The 18,328-nt window shown below is 47.3% G+C and overlaps 1 long non-coding RNA gene across 3 annotated transcripts; it reads right to left on the bottom strand.

Moving 5' to 3' along the window:
• Window positions 1–3,953: 3,953 nt before the first annotated feature.
• LOC148123000 (uncharacterized) lies at window positions 3,954–15,606 on the bottom strand. Of its 3 annotated transcripts, XR_015736654.1 has the most exons (5): window positions 15,473–15,606; window positions 14,171–14,356; window positions 8,305–8,467; window positions 5,778–6,513; window positions 3,954–5,252 (listed from the first exon to the last, which is right to left on the bottom strand). It is a non-coding gene; the product is annotated as an uncharacterized LOC148123000 (long non-coding RNA). The 3 variants fall into 3 exon arrangements; XR_015736650.1 differs by having other exon boundaries at window positions 3,954–6,513; XR_015736656.1 differs by having other exon boundaries at window positions 3,954–5,918.
• Window positions 15,607–18,328: the final 2,722 nt, after the last annotated feature.

Here is an 18,328-nt window from a genome sequence, read left to right as displayed (position 1 = left end):
CCTCTAGTGATGTACTTCCTCCAAGACAAGCCCACAGCTCCTGAACCTCCTCAAGCTGTGCCACCCCATGGGGATTAAGTATTTAAATACACAGGCCTGGGAGGAGGCATTCTCATTGAGAACCCCCCAACCAGCATGTGAATATCACTTGGCTCACATTCCTATCACATCAACTTCCCCAGGTCCTCTCCTCCCTTTGGAACCCTGAGCCCCAAAGGCTCTCTCCTGCTCTCAGTCATTTCTGCTGGGTATTTTGGTCACAGCAGCAACACAAAACAACCAGGACACCACCCAAAGAAAGGACACTCAATAGTGCTTGAAAAGACTCCGTGTTATATGTGGGGCTGCCCTTCTGAAGGGCCATCAGAATCACGGCACTGATCGTGCGGTGTATAGATGAACAAACAAGTTTGTCTTAAAGTGATTTTCAAGCCCTTCGCTGGCTTGCTGGTTGATCGGTAACATTTTCGTCAGAAAAATATTAGCACTGCCATTTTCTACATAGAAAAAAAATGCAAACATATGACTTAGATAAAAATAAGTAGAAAGTCACTAAAATCCATATGTAATTACTTATTAATAATCAAGGACATATGTGAAAGCAAAACATACACACTCTGATGACATTTGTAACTTGATTACAAAAGGAAGATAGTGAATTCTTCTCCACTGAAGGGACTTGAAACGATAAACCTTTCTGAAGGCAATTTGGCAATATAAACCGTTATTTTCCACACCATTTGGACACTAATTTCAAGACTATATCAAAGGTAGATAATGTAGATAATCAGATGTGTAGACATGTGTGTAAAGATTCTCATCAGAGTAGGTTTTATAAGGAACAGTAACCTAATCAATTGAACAAGTATGGAATGATGATGTATCAATATGGTGGATCACTTCTAAATGATGTTTGGGACACTGGTAATGGTCTGTGGAGATACAGGTTATAAAACTAGGCAAGCTCTTAGAAAATCTCAGTGTTGGCAGGAGGTGATGAGAGGCCAGGCTGGAGGGAAGAAGGTGAGCATGTTACAAAGGAGATGGTTTCCTACGGCAGAAGAAAGATATGTGGAACGTCACCGTTAGGTGTAGCGACCACTTAGGTTAGAGGTGGTCAGTCAGGACAAGAGATAACTCTTACAAAACTAAGCACACACACATACACACACGAATATCTGCAAGACTGTGAATACAGTCCCAGGAGTCTATTGGTATGGATTCTTGGTTGGGATATTTTACACAATTACAGAAGATGTTGCCACTGGAGAAAACTGAGGGAAGAGTTTATAAGATCACTCTGTATTGTGTCTTGGAATTACATGCAAATCCAGAACTATCTCCAAATAAAATGTTTCTTAAACAAAAAAAAAACCAAACATTTCATATAAAATGTTCTAAAGTAGGCACATAGAAACATAGATTTAAAAAAATTCCAAAAATCAACAAACTAGAAGATGGAGCTGTGACTGTAACTCAATGGTAGTATACTTGCCTGTCAAACATGGGACCCTGGGTTTGACCTCCACCAACAAGAAAAAAAGGAAACTAAAATTAGAGGAAGAAAAAGAAAAGTTAACAGTAGTTGTTGCTGGATAGTGGGACTACAGGTAATTCTATACTTGCATGTATTTCCAAACTTCTAAACTGACTGTGTAAATCTTTTATAATTGTGCTATGCGACCACTCTAGTGTGTTCATGCAGGGAACAGAGGGGGGCAAAATCCAAACAGGGGCTGCAAATTGAATTGGAGCTTAAAGGCCAGGCCAACTGTCTTAGTTACCGCGACCACAGCAACTCTTAGAAAGGAAAACATTTAACTGGGGTTGGCTTACAGTCGCAGAGGTTTAATCCATTATCATCCAGGTGGGAAGCATGGCAGTGTGCAGGCAGACATGGTGCTGGAGAAAGAGCTGAAAGTTTTACATCTGGATCCACAGGCAACAGGAAGTGAATTGAGTTGAGCTTCTGAGACCTCAAAGCCCACCCCCTCATGACACAGTTTCTCCAACAAAGCCACACCTCCTAATAGTACCACCCCCTACGGACCAAGTCTGCAAACGCCTGAGCCTAGGCCGTTGCTATCAAACCACCACACCAGCTATGCACAAGGACAGAGATACCTTCTCCTGGGTTTATAGGAGGAATACCTGCAGCAGACACAAGCGTTCCTCCTTTATTTTATTTTGAGACAGGCTCTTGCTAAACTGCCCAGACTGGACCCAAACTCTGAATCCCCCTGCCTCAGCCACCTGAGTGTCTGAGATTACAGATGTGCATCCACACATCTGGTGATGCAAGTTATTTCTAATGGACATCCCAGAGAGCTGTCCCACGGCCTCACTAGCCTAGAGGTTTTTTGCTACTCATTTTGAGATCTAGCAGAACTTCCTTGAATGATAAATATAATATTTATATAATATTATATTATATAATATTATATATAATATTATATAATAATATATCATTAAATATAAACCTTCTCCTGGGTTTATAGAAGAACAAATGGAGACACAGGAATGTCAGGCCAGAGGGCAAATAGCAGTGAGTGTGGCTGCTGGTAATCCTGAGAGAGTGACCATGCCCCTTCACCTGCACTCTCCTAGCTGGGCAGCAGCGCTCTCCAACAGTCTCGATCACATCATCTCCTATCCTAAGTCCGATCCTGTGTCCACAGTGAAGAAGAGCTGCAGCTGATAGCAGAGAGATGATGTTTAGATGCAGGAGCAGCCAGTGAAAACAGAGCTTCACCTTAGCCTAGTGCTTTTCCTTTAACGCAGGAGTAGGTTGTGGTATTTCCTGGAGAAATACTCTCCTCGAAAAACAGTTCAGAAGCCCCTTCCCTTAGGATCAAATCAAACAAATAACCCTTTCCAACCCTGCCCCTGTTGCTTCTATATTGGGAAGTACAATAGCCCTTGAGTCATATAATACTGGTAGAATATAAAATACCATAGTTGAAGATTTGAAATAGATAAATAGATGAATGTTTCCTAATGGGCTCCTCATTTCTTCCATCAAATATCCATAAAAGTGGCCTGCAAAGGTATCTCAGCAGGTAAGAGGCGCAGGCTGCTCTTCTGGAGAAGCTGAGTTTGGTTCCCAGCACCCACATCAGGCAACTTTCAGGGTTCCAGTGCCTCTGGCCTCCCTGCACACTCATGAACACAACCCCCCCAAAACACACACACTCACACCCAAAAATTATATATAAAAAAAAGCTTTAAAAAAGTGTCAGATCTTGAAGTTATGGCAGTTGTGAGCTGCCATATGGGTTGTTGGGGATTGAACCTAGATTCTCTGGAAGAGCAGTCAGTGTTCTTAATTGCTGAGTCATCTCAACAGCCCCATAAACTAAATTTTTATTCTGTTTTGTTTTTCAAGATGAGGTTTCTCTGTGTAACAGTCCTAGCTGTCCCGGAACTAGCGCTGTAGACCAGGCTGTCCTTAAACTCACAGAGATTCACCTACCTCTGCTTGCGCCACCACTGCTGGGCTAAAGAGAAGAGGTAACCAACACGGCCCTCCAAAGAGCAACGTACCTGCATCTCTGCCAGGTGCCGGAGAGCAGAAATTTTTTAAAGCAAATTTTTGTCAAATTCAGTAAGTCAAGAACTTTCTTTTAGAAAAAAACATCTCTCCCAATGTCAGCGTCGCTATAGAAACACACACAAGCACATCCAAAGAGGACTAGAGGCCCAAACAGAGTGGTTCTCACATAGTTTATACTGTGTTATAACTCAGGGGAAGAACGCATGTTCGTCATACACATGACCCTGGGTTCAAGTTTCACTCATCAGCCAGCAGTAGTGGAGGAGGGGCAGAATGTCAAAACCACACACAGCCAACCTTAACTAATTACAAAACAAGTAATTAAGAGGTCAAACACTGGGGGCTCAAAAAAAAAAAACCTGAAATTTAGTGTTCTAGACAAGTACATATTCACAGAAACTTATAAGAGTGCCCAAGAAATCTAATATATTTGTTTGAAGACACGAAATGTGAAACCAGGAGAAAAGAGACTTGACCCAAATGAATTTGGAAGCTATTGCTTCAGGGCCTACGCCAGCATGCTGGGCAAGCTCACAGAGGCTCCTGAGACAGGTTCCTCGGCTTGCCATTTGTGTGACTGGAAGATTTCTGGGATTTCAGATCTGTATTCCAGGGTTGCGCTTGCCGGGAAGCCAAAGCATGGCTCATTTCTTAGCCTGGTCAAGGTTCTTGCTGCTTCACTTGGTCTATTCCGCTGATCTACTCAGAGATAGGATGCTGGGAGCTTGCCGCCTTCCTGGGCATGTGCTCCTGAACACTGATGGATGTGAGAGGAGATTGCTTCAATGTCTGATACCTCACTGGTCACCGGGTGAATTAGCAGAACCCTGACAGGTAAAAGAGTTTGTTAGTAGAACTGGGTTTGGATTTTGCTTTTGGTTTTTAATCTATGTTTCTCCTTTTCTCACTTCTAAAAAAATAAACAAATGAACAAAACCTTGGGTAAAAAGAAGAAAGGCTTTGTGGAGGAGGTCTCATTCATAACCACCCTGCATGCCTGTCTCCCGCCTCTGGGCCTAATGGTTTGAAAGTGTGGAGTCCAACGATTCCTTCCCTTGGGGCCTTTGAAATAACTATAATTAGCCCTTCTATGGGCATGGGGATACAACAGTAACACACACAGAAGTCATAACCTGTCTGGAGGTCTGTCTCTGCACCAAAGACCGCGAGTCCCTTGAGCACAGTTTCCTGCTAGCCTCCTCCATAAAGATGACTGTACATTGGTCACCACAGCTACCAACCAAGAAGAAGCCTCCGGTTCTGACAGACCTTCAGCCAACAAGTGTCTGCGGTTCCTCTGTGAGTGCTGCCTGAAGGAACACCAATCCGTGTCAGGGAGGAGATAAGGACTTGAGACTGGATAAAAGGTGGCCAAAAAATGGAGAGTGGGCCCAATGGAGACACTCACAGGTTACTAGTGATGGAGGTGTGTAAGTCAGCTTGTCTCTCACAACTCCCCTATGCCACTTTAGGCACAGCGACATTCCTAGCCTGCCCAGACACTCACCGGCAATACAGTGCTCTGCTCCACAACAACACACTAGTACCTGGATAGCCATCATGATGGTGATATTTCTACCACGGAAAATCAGCAAACTAGTGGTGGTGGGGCATGAGGAGGCAGCACTGGGGAGGCAGAGTTTGAGGACAGCCTGGTCTACAGGGCGAGTTCCAGGAGAACCAAGGCTACAGAGAAACCCTGTCTCGAAAAACAAAAAAAGAATCAGTAAAATCAGAGCCCTCACCTCTCGGTTGAATATCCCAGCACACGGTAACACCTGCACACATGGGGCTCATGACCTTGTCACGCTGAGAAGGATGCCGAGTGTCACGTCCCACCCCCTCCAGCTGCTGAGTTTGCACAAATCCCTCTCCAGGAATTGCCTTAAGCTCCAAGGAACAGTCTCAGCCAGGTCTGCTCCCTTGCCTGGGGCAACATCCTTACCAACCAGTCAGCTCGGGGGTGGGACGGTAAGATGAATTCCAAGGAAGACAACTTTCACACACACACACACACACACACACACACACACACACACACACACACACACTCCCACCCTGCCCAGTAAAGGGAATTTTGGCTGGTTCTCGTATTTTGCAAGCAGCATTCCCTTCTGGCGCCCACGGTTGGAAGGGAAAGAGGGGAGATGTTCTGACACAATCTCCTCTTCCTTTGTGGTTTTGTTCCCGTGCTGTAGAAGGTTGCATGAGCTTCTTCTCACACCTGCTGTTCAACAATGTCCTGAATGAGTTTGAGGACTTGGCTTTCAGCTCTGGGGATCCTACGAGCTCTTTCGAGTCTCAGGCCCGGTCTGCGTGGTGATCCTAGAATCCAGGAGACTGGTGCAGAAGGTTGGAGGTCAGCCTGGGCCACAGGGTGAATTCAAGGTCAGCTTGGATTATAGACTCAACACTAAACACGCAAATATCAGGCGCAAGTCAGGGAGATTATCTTCCCTACTTTGTTTAATTATTCCCTCTTAACCTGCTCATTTATCTTTTTCTTCCACAGCTCCGTATTGGCGTCTTCGGTACCCTAGAGCCAGTTCCCTGGCTTTGGTCTCTCGAGTTCTATCTCTTTGCACGTGGTTCCTATGTTTCGGATGCTTTTGCATTTGATTTTCCAACCACTTCTTTTAACTCATCCAATGCATTATTTTCATTCATTTCTCACTTGAGTTCTAGGATGCTTTTTATTTATTTGTTTATTTTTTCTTAAATAAGCTTTCTCTGTTAGCTCTGACTGTCCTGAAACTCGCTCTGCAGATCAGGCTGGCCTCGAACTCACAGAGATCCTCCTGCCTCTGCCTCCAGAGCACTGGGATTAAAGGTGTGTGCCACCATTGCCTGGTATGTTGTTCTCTTGCAATTTTCTCTTCTTTCTTGCTGGCCTGATGAGTCCCATAGAGGCACCACTGCCCTCTGCAGCTCAGCCCCTGAGGTTCCATAGCCATGAAAACCTTGCCAGAATAGAAAGATGTCTTAGTCACTTTTCTACTCTTGTAATAAAAGGCCATAACCAAGCCAACGCTTTTTGTTGTTTGTTTGTTTTTTTTAAAGTTTTTGGGTTTATTTTTATTATTTTATGAGTGTTTGCCTGCTTGTTCATCTGTGCGCCACATGTGTGCATGACACCCAGGGAGATTGCCAGCCTCCATGTGACTGCTGGCAGTCGAACCCGTGTCTTTCACCATAGCAAGGGCCTCTAAGCACGGAGCAAACCCTCCAGCCCCTAAGAGCAAGACAACTTAGAAGAGAAAGCATTTGACTAGGCTTATGGTTTCAGAGGGTTAGAGCCCATGATGGCTGAGCCAAGGCAGGGCAGCAAGAGCGGTTGAAAGCTCACACCCTGATGCACAAACAGGTGGCCGAGAGCCCACTGGGGATGGTGAGAGTCTATTAAAACTCAGTGCGCATCCATGGTGACACAGAGGGGATTCCTTCAGGAGCCTCCAGGTCAGCAGCATACAGGGCCCCTCCAGTCCCAGCCGAGACATCAGGATGAGGGGCTCCCCCGACTCTCCACATTCAGCTTCTCTGCTGAGTTGGGGAGGGCCGTCCAGCACAGATGCTGACTGTCCTTTACTCTAGGGTCATGAATGTGAAGGGGCCACGCACAGACCTCACCACAGTGAGCATCAGCCCTAAGCTTGCCAGGCACTGGTACCCAGGGAAGAAAGCCCTACTCCACAGCTCCATTAAAGCCCGGATAGCCTTCTGTACCAGTATAAATATTAAATGCTCCGCTCCCCTGGGCTCATGTGTTGAATGCTTAGTCCCCAGCTGGTGGCACTGTTTTGGGAGCTGGGAGAAGCGAATCTGCCTTTGACTGTCATGCGTAGACCTTGGTCCCATTCTTTCACTCTTCTTCCTGTCTGCCATGAAGTGAGCAGGCTCTGCCGCACACTGCACACTGCCAAGATGCACTGCCTCATCACAGGCCCAGACCCAACACACCCAGAAGCTATGGACTGGAACCTCTGTATCTTGGAACGAAAATTCATCTCCTGCTCTTCAATTTTTCAGTCAGGTGTCTTGTCATAGCCACAAAGCTCCAACACACTCTCCCTTCTCCGGGATCTGCTGCCATCCTTCCACCAGGAGGGCTAACTATCAGGCTCAAGCCGAGAATGAAGGCAGCAAATCTTCTAAGCTAACAAAACCTAGATACCCCACAATACGTCTTTCACTGTAAAGAGCATGCTTAATCGGCTCACCCTGGCTGGTTCCTCATTCGCAACTGACATGATTTAACTTCCGTTCTCCTCTGATGTCTTGGGAGAAAAGTCTTTAGAGAAATATCCTGGGCTCATTGGATTTACTTTAAAATTGTGTTTATGGGCCAGTAAGATGGCTGAGTGGGTAAAGGGGTGTGCCTCCAAGCCTGACAACCTTAGTTGGTACTTTAGGGTTGACATGGCCAAAGGAAAGAACCAACTCCTACAATTGTTCTCTGACCTCTACATGCATGTTGTGCTATGGTTGTACATGTAAGATGCATGCGCACACACACATACACACATATATAGATGTATGTATGTAATTAAAAATCAAAATTGTGTTTATAAGGATAGTAAGTGGTTTAAAAGGCAGTATGTACAGATATATTATGTGTGTATGTCTCCCACATCTACAGGCATATTAGAAAAAAACTATAAAATATTTGTAAGGATCAACATCACACTACTACCACTGGATGCTAGGTTATAAACTTACCTCTCTTTTTCTTGTCTACATCATCTAATACTTACTGATGAAAGACGAAAGAGTTATTCCGTCCCGTTGTTCACTCAGGGAAACACATTAGGCATAGACACGTGACTCTCATAGGAGTTTTCAGAGAACAGAATGGAGGAGACGGTAAGGGCAGAGCTTAGCCTCATCTTCTCAGTGGCCTTGCAGGCTTCTCGTAACCTGTGAAGGCCAACGAGAACCAGAGACAGATACTTCTTACCCAGAGTCACTCACAGTGGACCCCATCCAGGATGGACCAGGGTCTAGAACAAAATTTGAAGGCAATGATCATCAGCCCAGGTCCCTAGGTCTCCTCCCATTATCCCATGAGAGCACAAGCTCCCTGTACCCTCTCAGAACAGAATCACGTCCTGTCCATATGGACTGCAGCACCAGGTCTGTTGCCTAGCACTTGGGAGCTGGTCAACAAATGCTGGTTGGCTAAATTTATTCTTTGTTCACTGGACAATACAGTGTGCGATATAGACGGCCCAGCTGTGCTATGGCTGACCTTGGACTTACAATTTGATCCAGACTGGAGACTGAAGTTCAAGTTGTACAAGATCTCCGCTCAACAGAAGGGCTCACATCTGACGCTCTTTAGGAGGTCTTGGGCCCTGCTGGTTCACACAGCAGTTTTTTTAAGGAGCTATGCCCCATGGCAAAGGGTGTGGCCCAGAAGGAATTGCCAGTCTCCTGAAAGAAAGGTCTGTGCTGGCTATAAAAGAGTTCAGGGTGTTGCGAGCATCTTTCTGATTCCAACTGTAAGGCAACCTCGGTTGGGCAACATTATGTAAATTTTTCTGTTTCTTTCCAAGTGTTCCTCTGCCCTGAGGTCATCTCTGGGCCTGTTAAAGCTCCCCTTCAAGGTTGCCAAGTATGATTCAAGGGAAAGATTGGGTGTGTTCTTGCAGCGCTCCTCAAGAAAGCCTATAGGTGCTGAGGGATTGGTGCAAGACAGTCTTGGCACCTGTGTCCCTGATCTGTCCCACGGGCGTCTGGAAGACCCAGCCCCAGGAGAACATGCTTGCAGGATGGGTGATATTTAAAGGGCCAGCAAGCAATTCTGCAGAGGTACTGCTGTCTCAAGAGGAATGTGGCATTAGAGACACAGTATAGGGCTGGGTGTGTAGGCACTCTGTATCTGCTGATTGGATCGTGAGCATGTCTGGGGAAACCGTTTGGGGCAGCAGGTCAGCTCTCAGGGAAGCTGAGAGCCATAGTTCCTTAACAATGGGTACAGAAGGGTTGCAGTTTAAGAACCAGAGTGACCACAGCAGCACATACCAGCCAGAGCATAGCTCCAGCCTGAAACCACTTCTGAGCCAAGCTACCCCTCTGGCAGAAGCTGTAACCCCATTGCTGCAAGCCATGTTTTATGGAGTTCTTTTATTAGTCTCCCATGTAACCCATAGCCACATCATAAAATTAAATACCCCATTCTGTACATCAAGTCCACTGACTTCTTGAGCCCTGATTAACACTGGGCTTTTCCTGCTGGGATTGTATTACAGTAACGGTATAACTGGCAGCAGAGAGGCCTTCACTGGGAGCAGTCAAATCCTTCGGGCTCACAGGCTTATTCTCAAACCACAGTGTGTCACGGGTGTGGCCTCTTTCTCTGAAGTCTTTTTGGCAGCTTCCCATTAATCTCTGTATCTTTCATTCCCCGATCCCCACTTCTCCTTCCATGAGACCTCTCAAGTTGCCGGAGAGTCCCCTAGTACTTGTCTAGAGTCACAGGTCAGGGTAGCCCCAACTCACCCCCGAGAATAAATTTAGCCTGTGGGTGATATCCCAGATGGAGAGGTTATCTTTAGCCTGGCAGGGGTGGGGAGTCAGCCCAGGCCACGACACAAACAGCAGAGGGAGGAGGGAAGAGGGAGGAAGCCAGTCCCCTCACCCCCAGACTACAATATAGCATTCAAGTGTGCTAGGGTGACAGAGGACGAAATGTCACCGCACACTTTCCAAAACACGAGGAACACCGGGGAATAATGGTCTGTTTCTTTCCATCCTGTGAACCAAGAAGAATTTTAACACATCCTTTAAAAAGGGCAACAAGGCAGCGTGATGTCCATCCTTCCGCATTCATATCTGTTCACTGCTTGTTCATTAGTTCGGTTGTCTGCAGGTGGAAAAGTTTAAGACAGGTAAAATGTGTGTGTGGCAGAGGGGGAACTACACGGAACTGCTATGTAGCGTGAACTAAGGACAGGACCAAGAGCTTTCTCTTGTAAAACTGGGCTTCCTCAGTTCGCTCCAGCAGTTCCAAGGACAAGACTCTAGATTTCACCCAAGGAAGACACTAAATTAATACCTTGCCTCATTATCGCGCTGATATAAGAAACTCTTTGCCAGGTCAGGGGGCACAAGTCTATAACCCCGGCTACTTGGGAGCCGGACATGGAGGAGAACAAGTTCAGGCCTGTCTGGGCTACAGAGTGAGTTCAAAGCCAACCTGGTGGATCCTGGTGTCAAAAACAAAGGGACAGAAATGAAGAAGGAGGGAGAAGGGATATAGCTCAGTGCCCAGCAGGCATGAGACCTTAGGTTCAATCTCTGCAGCTATTCCAAAGAAAAGACAAATACAGGGAGGAAGGGAAGACGGAGGGGGAAAAAGGAAGGAGGGGGGAAGGGAGGAGAGAAAGCCTTTTTCATTGGCTAAAATCCTTCCCTGTTACAGTCTGGACCCAGAGCCTCCCGTTTGACCTTCGTCGTGGAATAACTCATTAGAATCAATTGTCAAAATATCTGAACACTTGCTGGTTATTATTAGGGCAAATCTAGAGCCTCGGCTGAACCTGAGCTGGGTTCTGACATGTCTGAGCATGTCTGACAGCTGTGTGCGGAGCCCTGGTCTCCTGGGAAGCAGCCTGTGCTGTGGGGCAGGAGACAGAAGCCCTAGTTAATCCAGGAAGACAGCTTTAGAAGCTGGGGAAGAACAATTTTTTTGAATATCTTTTGTTCACACAGGTTTTGGACTTCTGAGTCCCATTGGGGAGCAATGAAACCACGGGAAAGAATTGGAAAGACTGCTTAGTGAGGTCTTTTTTTTTTTTTTTTGACAGAGTTTCTCTGTGGTTTCTGACCTGTCCTGGAACTCATTCTGTAGACCAGGCTGGCCTCAAACTCACAGAAATCCACCTGCCTCTGCCTCCTGAGCGCTGGGATTAAAGGCGTGCAAGTGAGGTCTTGTGTGAAGCACAGTGTGGAGGGGTAGTGCTGGGAGCTCAGATACTGGACTATCACACAATAGGGAAAAAGACAGAGTCCCCGAATGGCTGGACAGCCTCATAGGAGCAGGTCCCTGGGGATACTGGGGAAAACTGGACCTAGCCAGCCTTCGCTCTAGGAAGACTGTGGGGTAGAGTACCCTCTAGAAGGTCCTTGAGGACCTAAGTGGACTGATCTCAGTTTGCTTCTCTTATATAGCAGAGTAACCACAGAACATTTATAAACACTTCAGTGAGCATCGCCATCAGTTATCTTCCTGGGAGTCATCCTGACAGCCTATTGGCCCTCACTAAAATGGTTTAACAGTATCCATCCACCTTGTGGCCAACTGTGGTTCCTTGGATCTTTCTTTGACTGTCCTTTTCTTCATACCTGCCTTGTCTAGGTGGTACAGGAGCGGTTCAGAGCATAGTCATCCACACTGTCTTAACCCTTAGCATTATTCAGAATATGTAAGACTAGTTCTATAATTTTCGTTTCCAGAACACCAGGAAATCGTCACGTAAACATTGCCTACAAATGCGTTAGCTTCATAATAACCTTTTGAGATTATTATATATAAATATATATAGATAAAAATGCAAAATATTATATATATGCATATCAAATCTTCAAAAAAGAGATTATTATTAGAGAGAGAGAGAGAGGCAATAAGGGGTATATGACATAGCCTACGTTTGCCTCAAACTCACTATGTAGCTGAGGATGACCTTGAATTTCCAACCAACTCTCTGCCTCTATCTCCTGAGGGCTAGTGTGAGAGGTGTGTGTCGCTGTGCCTGGTTTTACAAGGACCTGGAAATCGAACCTAGGACTTCTCTCCTGCTAGGAAAATACTCTATAAACTAAGCTCCATTCCCAACTCTGAAAAAGTCTTCAATGATGACTGTACCTTGGCTACTTTGAAGGGAGATGACTAATTTAGTTGTACATGATTGGGAGTAGAATTTTCTTTGTATACCTCTTTGACTCTTTTTTTTTTAAAGCATGGTTTTACTCTGTAGCCTTTGCTGACCCAGAACTTGCAATGTAGACTAATCAAGCCGTCCTTGAACTCATAGAGAACACAGAGGTCTGCCCCTGCCTCCCAAGTGTTAGAATTATTTTAACTTTATTTTATTTCATTTATGGTTTGACTCCTATCAAATCAAAACTTAGTTTTTTATGAATCTTTTCTCTGCATGTATGTCTGTATGCCTGGTTCATGCTTGATGCCCACAGAGGCCAAAAGAGGGTATCAAGATGTCTTAGAAATGGAGTTACAGACAATTATGAGCTACCACGTGGATGCTGGTAATTCATTCCCCAGTCCTCTAGGAGAACAGTCACTGCTCTGAACTGCTGAGCCATCTCTCCAGCCTCTCATTCTACTTTTAAAAGTATAGTTATATACTATTTTTCCAATTAATCTTCTAAAAAAAATCTAGTTTAGAAAAAAAATTCAAAACAAAGAACAAAACAAAACCCCTTAGCGATGGACCCGGAAGGTGCCCACCGCTGGTGCTATACCCTGTAGAGTCAAATGTCCAACATTCCCTGGCTCCATGGAATGCTTTGCTGCATTCAAGGTGGATTGCACAATGACTGGCCTGGCTCAGAGCCCTCACAACACTCTCCCCCATAACTAGGGCAACATGACTTCCGTTTGTTGACTCGTCGCTAGGTCCAGGCCCCGCGACTAATCCTGCTTCAGGTCTGGAGGGATTTTTAAGGGCTAGCAGCTTGGGTTACTTAGCCTCAGCCAGCCTGGTTGCTAGGCCTGTTCTACTCTTTGTGTTCTCTTGGCAGAGCCGTCCAGGTTTTCCCAGGTGGGAACACACATGGCTGTTTTGAGGCTGCCTGCTTTTGGAATTCATGAAGGGATAATAAATAAGATTTCTTTGAGATGAGAAGCCCCCCTCTCCCACCACCACCACACATGTCCCTATGTGTTCACCACAGTTACCATGCATCTCTTGTGTGCACAATAGCAAACCCAGTCTGGGGTAGAAGGAAGTGGGAAGAAAAGGATTAGGACAGGGTAGACTAGCAACACAGGCAGGTGGAGTCCAACCCCACAGGACTCTCGGGCAGAGAGGCAGGCTTGGCATGAGAGAGGTAAAAGGAAGGACTGACTTTAGTCTCCGTCAGAGGGAGAAGGAGTGGGTCTAGGAGGGTGAGGAGGAGATCGGGTTGTTGCTAGATGGTTGAGGTGGTGGGATTTCAGTGAGCAGGATGTTCCAGATCAAGGAAGTAGGCTGTGATGGCCCTTCTGCCCTCCTACTCCTTGGAGAAGTGGAAGGTGAACGAGCTGGCCCTGAGAGCCAGCGCTGTGCAGGGTTTGCTCTGTTTGAAACTCCTACCTTCCTACCACTGTGTCTCGTGAACATCTACTTGTGTTTGTTAGAAATACCAAAACGAAAAACACTCATCACACACAACAACAACAAAATATTAAGGAAGCAAAGGTTTGTTTTTAGCTCATGGTTTGAAGGAATATCATCACAGCAAGGAAGGCATGACTCCCAGAGGGCAAGGCAGCAGGTGGCCTTGCACCTCCATCTCTCCTGCAAGAAACAGAGAACCAGAGAACGGTAGGACTTAGTTTACTTCCTCCTTCTTATTTAGTCCAGGCCCCAGCCTATAGGATGCTCATGTGATGCTCACATTCAGCGGTCTTCCTTCCTGAGTTGTCTCCCTGGAAACATCCCCACAAGTCACAGCCATCGTATCTCATGGGTGATTCTAAACCAGTCACAGGACAGTGAAGGCATGCCACCCTTTTCAAGACCATGACACCTCGGTGACCTTCCCAGGCATGATGGCAGTCCCATCCACTGCATTTTCTCTGTGCTAGAGAGGCCCGGAAATTCAGAAGTTAGGTTGAGTGGACTCTGCTACTATTTGCTGAAGTTCAGGTTACTTTTTTGTTTGTTGTACTAAGGGATCAAACCCTGAGCCAGGACTCTACCACTGAGCCACATCCCGTCTCTAAGGTCCAACTTAAGTTCAGCGGCTGCCTTTCTGAGTCATCTTATATCACTTGTTGAAATGTTCTGACTAGGAATGGCACCTCCCTGAGGTCACCATAGATTAAGCAAGTCAGTGAGGATAATGCAATCGTCAGACTCAGAGCCTGCTTTGGGGCCTTATAACCCTAGGCTGTGGTTACTCTGTAATCCACCCTCTGTGACTTTGAGAGGGGCCAGACCGGAGCTAGTAATCCTGAATTTATCTCTGCAAGCGATTAAAGGCGTTCTCACTGTAGAGTCTAGAGTCTTCGGACAGGGATGGGCCCCAAAGGCATCAGGAAAAGAACCGGTGGGTGGAAAAGTAAACCCACGGGATCAGAGTTGCTGCATTCAGAGGACAAATGGCGCCTGAGTCCCGGTCCAAGTCTTCAGCTGGGATCTGGGCACTGGATTTCCAGGCTGCCCTGCGCCCGCCCCGTGCCGGGTCACAGCGCGGACCTCCCACCCACGCGGGCCAGCAGCCGGCCTGGCTGGGCGCGGCAGGAAGGAGAGCCAGCTCCCAGCACCCTGATCCTTAACTGCCGCTTCCAAAGCCCCGGCTGATCCTAATCAGTGTGGGAAAGGAGCGCCCGGGCCCAACCCGCCGCCGGAGACGCCGCCTCTTTTCATAAACTTTATCGCCCTGGTGCACAGCCCCTGATAAAGCACCATAAATAAACGAGCAGGCCCGAGTGTGCGGCTGGCCGGAGGCTGCCGGAGCGCACGCCCTACCTCGGCCCGCTGCTCCCGGGGGGTGGGGGTGGGGGAAATGAATCATGTGCCAAGCTCAAGAAGGATCGAGCTCTTCTGCAAGCTCCCCCTCCCCCCCTTCTGCAAGCGCAACGCTATAAATAAGAATGCAAGCCTTCTTTTCTTGGCAGCATCCAGAAGGGCTAGGAGTTTCCTTGTGGCTGCCGGCCACCCTTCTGGCCTGGGAGCTAGGAGTGTTCTTGCTTACCCTCCTGCTTCAGGTCAAGTTCCTTGGGCCTGGGTTGGGCCTGGGCATGTGGCTCCATTATCACAAATTCCTCTGGCTCTTGCACAACACCCAGGCTGGAGCCGGGAAGGGAGGGGCAAGGGAAGGCTTGAAGGTCTCCAGTGGCAGGTGATCAGGAGAACTCTGGTCCACTAGAGCGGCCGTGGACCCTTCTGCCTGGCTAGCCTGTCACAGTCACCTCACAGCAGAAGCCCCGGGGTGCCAGGTAGGCCTGTGCTCAGTTGACCCAAACGAAGGGAGGATGAAGGCTCTGAGGGAAAAGGAAGGGAGGCGTCCTTCACCTCATCCCCCTCCCCAACCACTACCACCACCAGGAGAGTGTGCTCAAAATCCCCTGAGGAGTTCTCAACATCTTTCATTCGGACCTTAGAAATATTTTTTTAATTTTAAATTATGTATATGTCTTTGTGTCTGTGCGCCCATATGTGTATGTGGTAAAGGCGTCCCAGGCTAGAGCATCAGCTCCCCTGGCGCTGGAGTTAGAGATGGTGATGAGCTGCCTCTACAGGTGCTAGGAATCAGACTCGAGTCCTCTGCGGGAGCAGTGTGAGCTCTCCAGCCCTCAGTCTTGAACACCCCAACCCCGACCCCTTGGGAGATCTTTACATTAACCAACAGCCCAATTTAAAGACAAGCGTGTGATCTACATCAGGAGCATGAGGACATCTCGAAAGACAGGTGTGGCACACCCCAGGGCACCAGCTTGGCGCTAAGGCCCAGCTTCCTGTCTTGGTAGTCCAGCTGCGGCCACCTGGCTTCCGTGGCCTCCCAGCCTTTGCCTCTCCAGGGCCGCAGTCTCCGCGTGCACTCGCGCGCGCACACGTCTAACGCTCTCTAAGAGCCCCCCTCCCCACTCCCCCAGCTTGCCTACTCTCTGGAAAGCACTCTCCTCCTTATAAACGCCTCCATTTCTGGACTGTCTCACCGCAAGTCACTCTGGTGAAACACTGTTGTGCCTAATTGAAAGAAGCCAGAGCCGGGAGAGTTTCCATCACTGACCCTTGCTTGCTTCATGAGGCGAACACAAAGACGGTCCCTCACAGGAACCACCCGGGTGGAGGGCACTGCAGTCTGGATGAAGTCATCCTGTAAGGGGGGGAAAGGAGCTACAAAATAAAACCCAATAAACTCTAACAGCACCAACTCAGCACTTCTCTGGCCGAAAATATAAGGGCCATTGTGGCAAATGGCTCTGCTTTTTATGGGAGGGAGGGACCAATTGGCTAGAAACCTCTCTTCCAGAGAGTGTAAATGCTGCCTTGTGGGGGAGGGGGGCAAAGTTGAGAGGAAAGGATTCTCGGCTGGCAGTTCTACAGAGAACACAACCTAAGTGTCCTCATGAGATTCTCTGGTTGACGCTGGGAGTGTGGGTTGGGTGCCAATCCCGCTAGCCATGGCTGGGGAGAGAAGCTGAGTGAAGACAGCCGTGAACAAAGGCCTGGTTCTTCCAGAGACCCCTTGCGACACTGTATGTCCCTGGGAACATGCGGCCCCAGACAGCCTTCATTTCCTGCTCTCTGGACAGAAGGGCACTCAGTCTTGTTTCCTTCATTTGCATAATGTCAAAAAATGAGTCACATTGTACTGTCATTTGTTGAGAAATATTGGCAAGAGGTTCCAATTGTGGTTGGAGTCGAGTCCTTAAAAGGGTGCAAGCATGGTGCCTGATTCGGTCACTGACTTCTTACCTGGACACGGCCACTGTCTCGGCCTCAGTTTCCCTGTCTGCACAGCCTGAAGATTTTAGAGCTGTCTTCCTAGAGCTCTAAAATTACAGCAGCTCCATTGTACATGGGGGGTATTTGAGGCAAAACAAGATTTTCAACTTTGCAGAACAAAGTTCGGAAAGGGAAACATGTAGACATGTCTCCTCCAAACACTGTTCTTAGCTCCAATTCTGTCCACTATTATAAAGGTTGGAAACCAGAGAAGACACATCGAAATGCAGGCTTAGACATCAAAAAGGGCCCACTTGCTGCGTTAGCCTTTTCAGCACTGTGATAAAAGTGCTTGACAGGAACCATTTAAAAGGAGGAAAACGTTTGTCTTGTTTTGGACAGGTTGTTTTGTTTGGGGCTCATGGATTCTGAGATTTCAGACCACGGTCAGCTGGCTGCCTTGCTATGAGCTCATGGCAAGGCAGAGGCATCATGGCTGAAAGCCACCGTGAAGGAAAGACTGCTCAGGTAATGGCCATCAGGAAGCAAAGAGAAACAGGAAGGGTTATGGAAACAGACTGTCTTTCTGGGGTGCATGTTTCCTCCAACAAGGCTATATCTCCCAATAACGCCATCATAGTAGAAATCCATCAAAGGATTAATCCACCAATTTGGTTAGAGCCCTTAGGATCCAATAAATTTCTCAAATGACGAGGGCCACCAAACTGGGTACCAAGATTTCCACACCTAAGCCTCTGGGAGATATATATGTTTGTGTGTTTATCTCCAAACCATGATACTTACTACCAATGTACAAGAGTAGATTCTCTACCATAGTGGTTCTGACTCATTGGTAGGCACAGAATTCTGCAGAATGTAAGGAAAATCACACCCACCCTGCACCTGTGAACAAATCATTTACCTGCCTTTGCAGATGGCCTCGGGAATCCCCAGTCACGCTCTCTAGGGGACCTTGCTAAGAATTTCTGCTCTGGAGGACAACAAAATGCTGAGCCTGTGTTTTCCTAATCTGTAAAGAGGAAATACCACTGTCCCCCAACCAGGCTTCACAGTGCGGGGGGGGGGGGTGATAAATCGGTCTTTGCCATTAGAACCCATTGGTTCTCTGCCTAGCAGGCATCATTTAATATTAATGTGG

The sequence above is a fragment of the Myodes glareolus genome, chromosome 2 (assembly GCF_982192425.1).
Source record: "Myodes glareolus chromosome 2, mMyoGla1.1, whole genome shotgun sequence".
Classification (NCBI taxonomy): domain Eukaryota; kingdom Metazoa; phylum Chordata; class Mammalia; order Rodentia; family Cricetidae; genus Myodes; species Myodes glareolus.
Note: the sequence above shows the minus strand (reverse complement) of the source record. Positions and strands in the feature narration are given on the sequence as shown.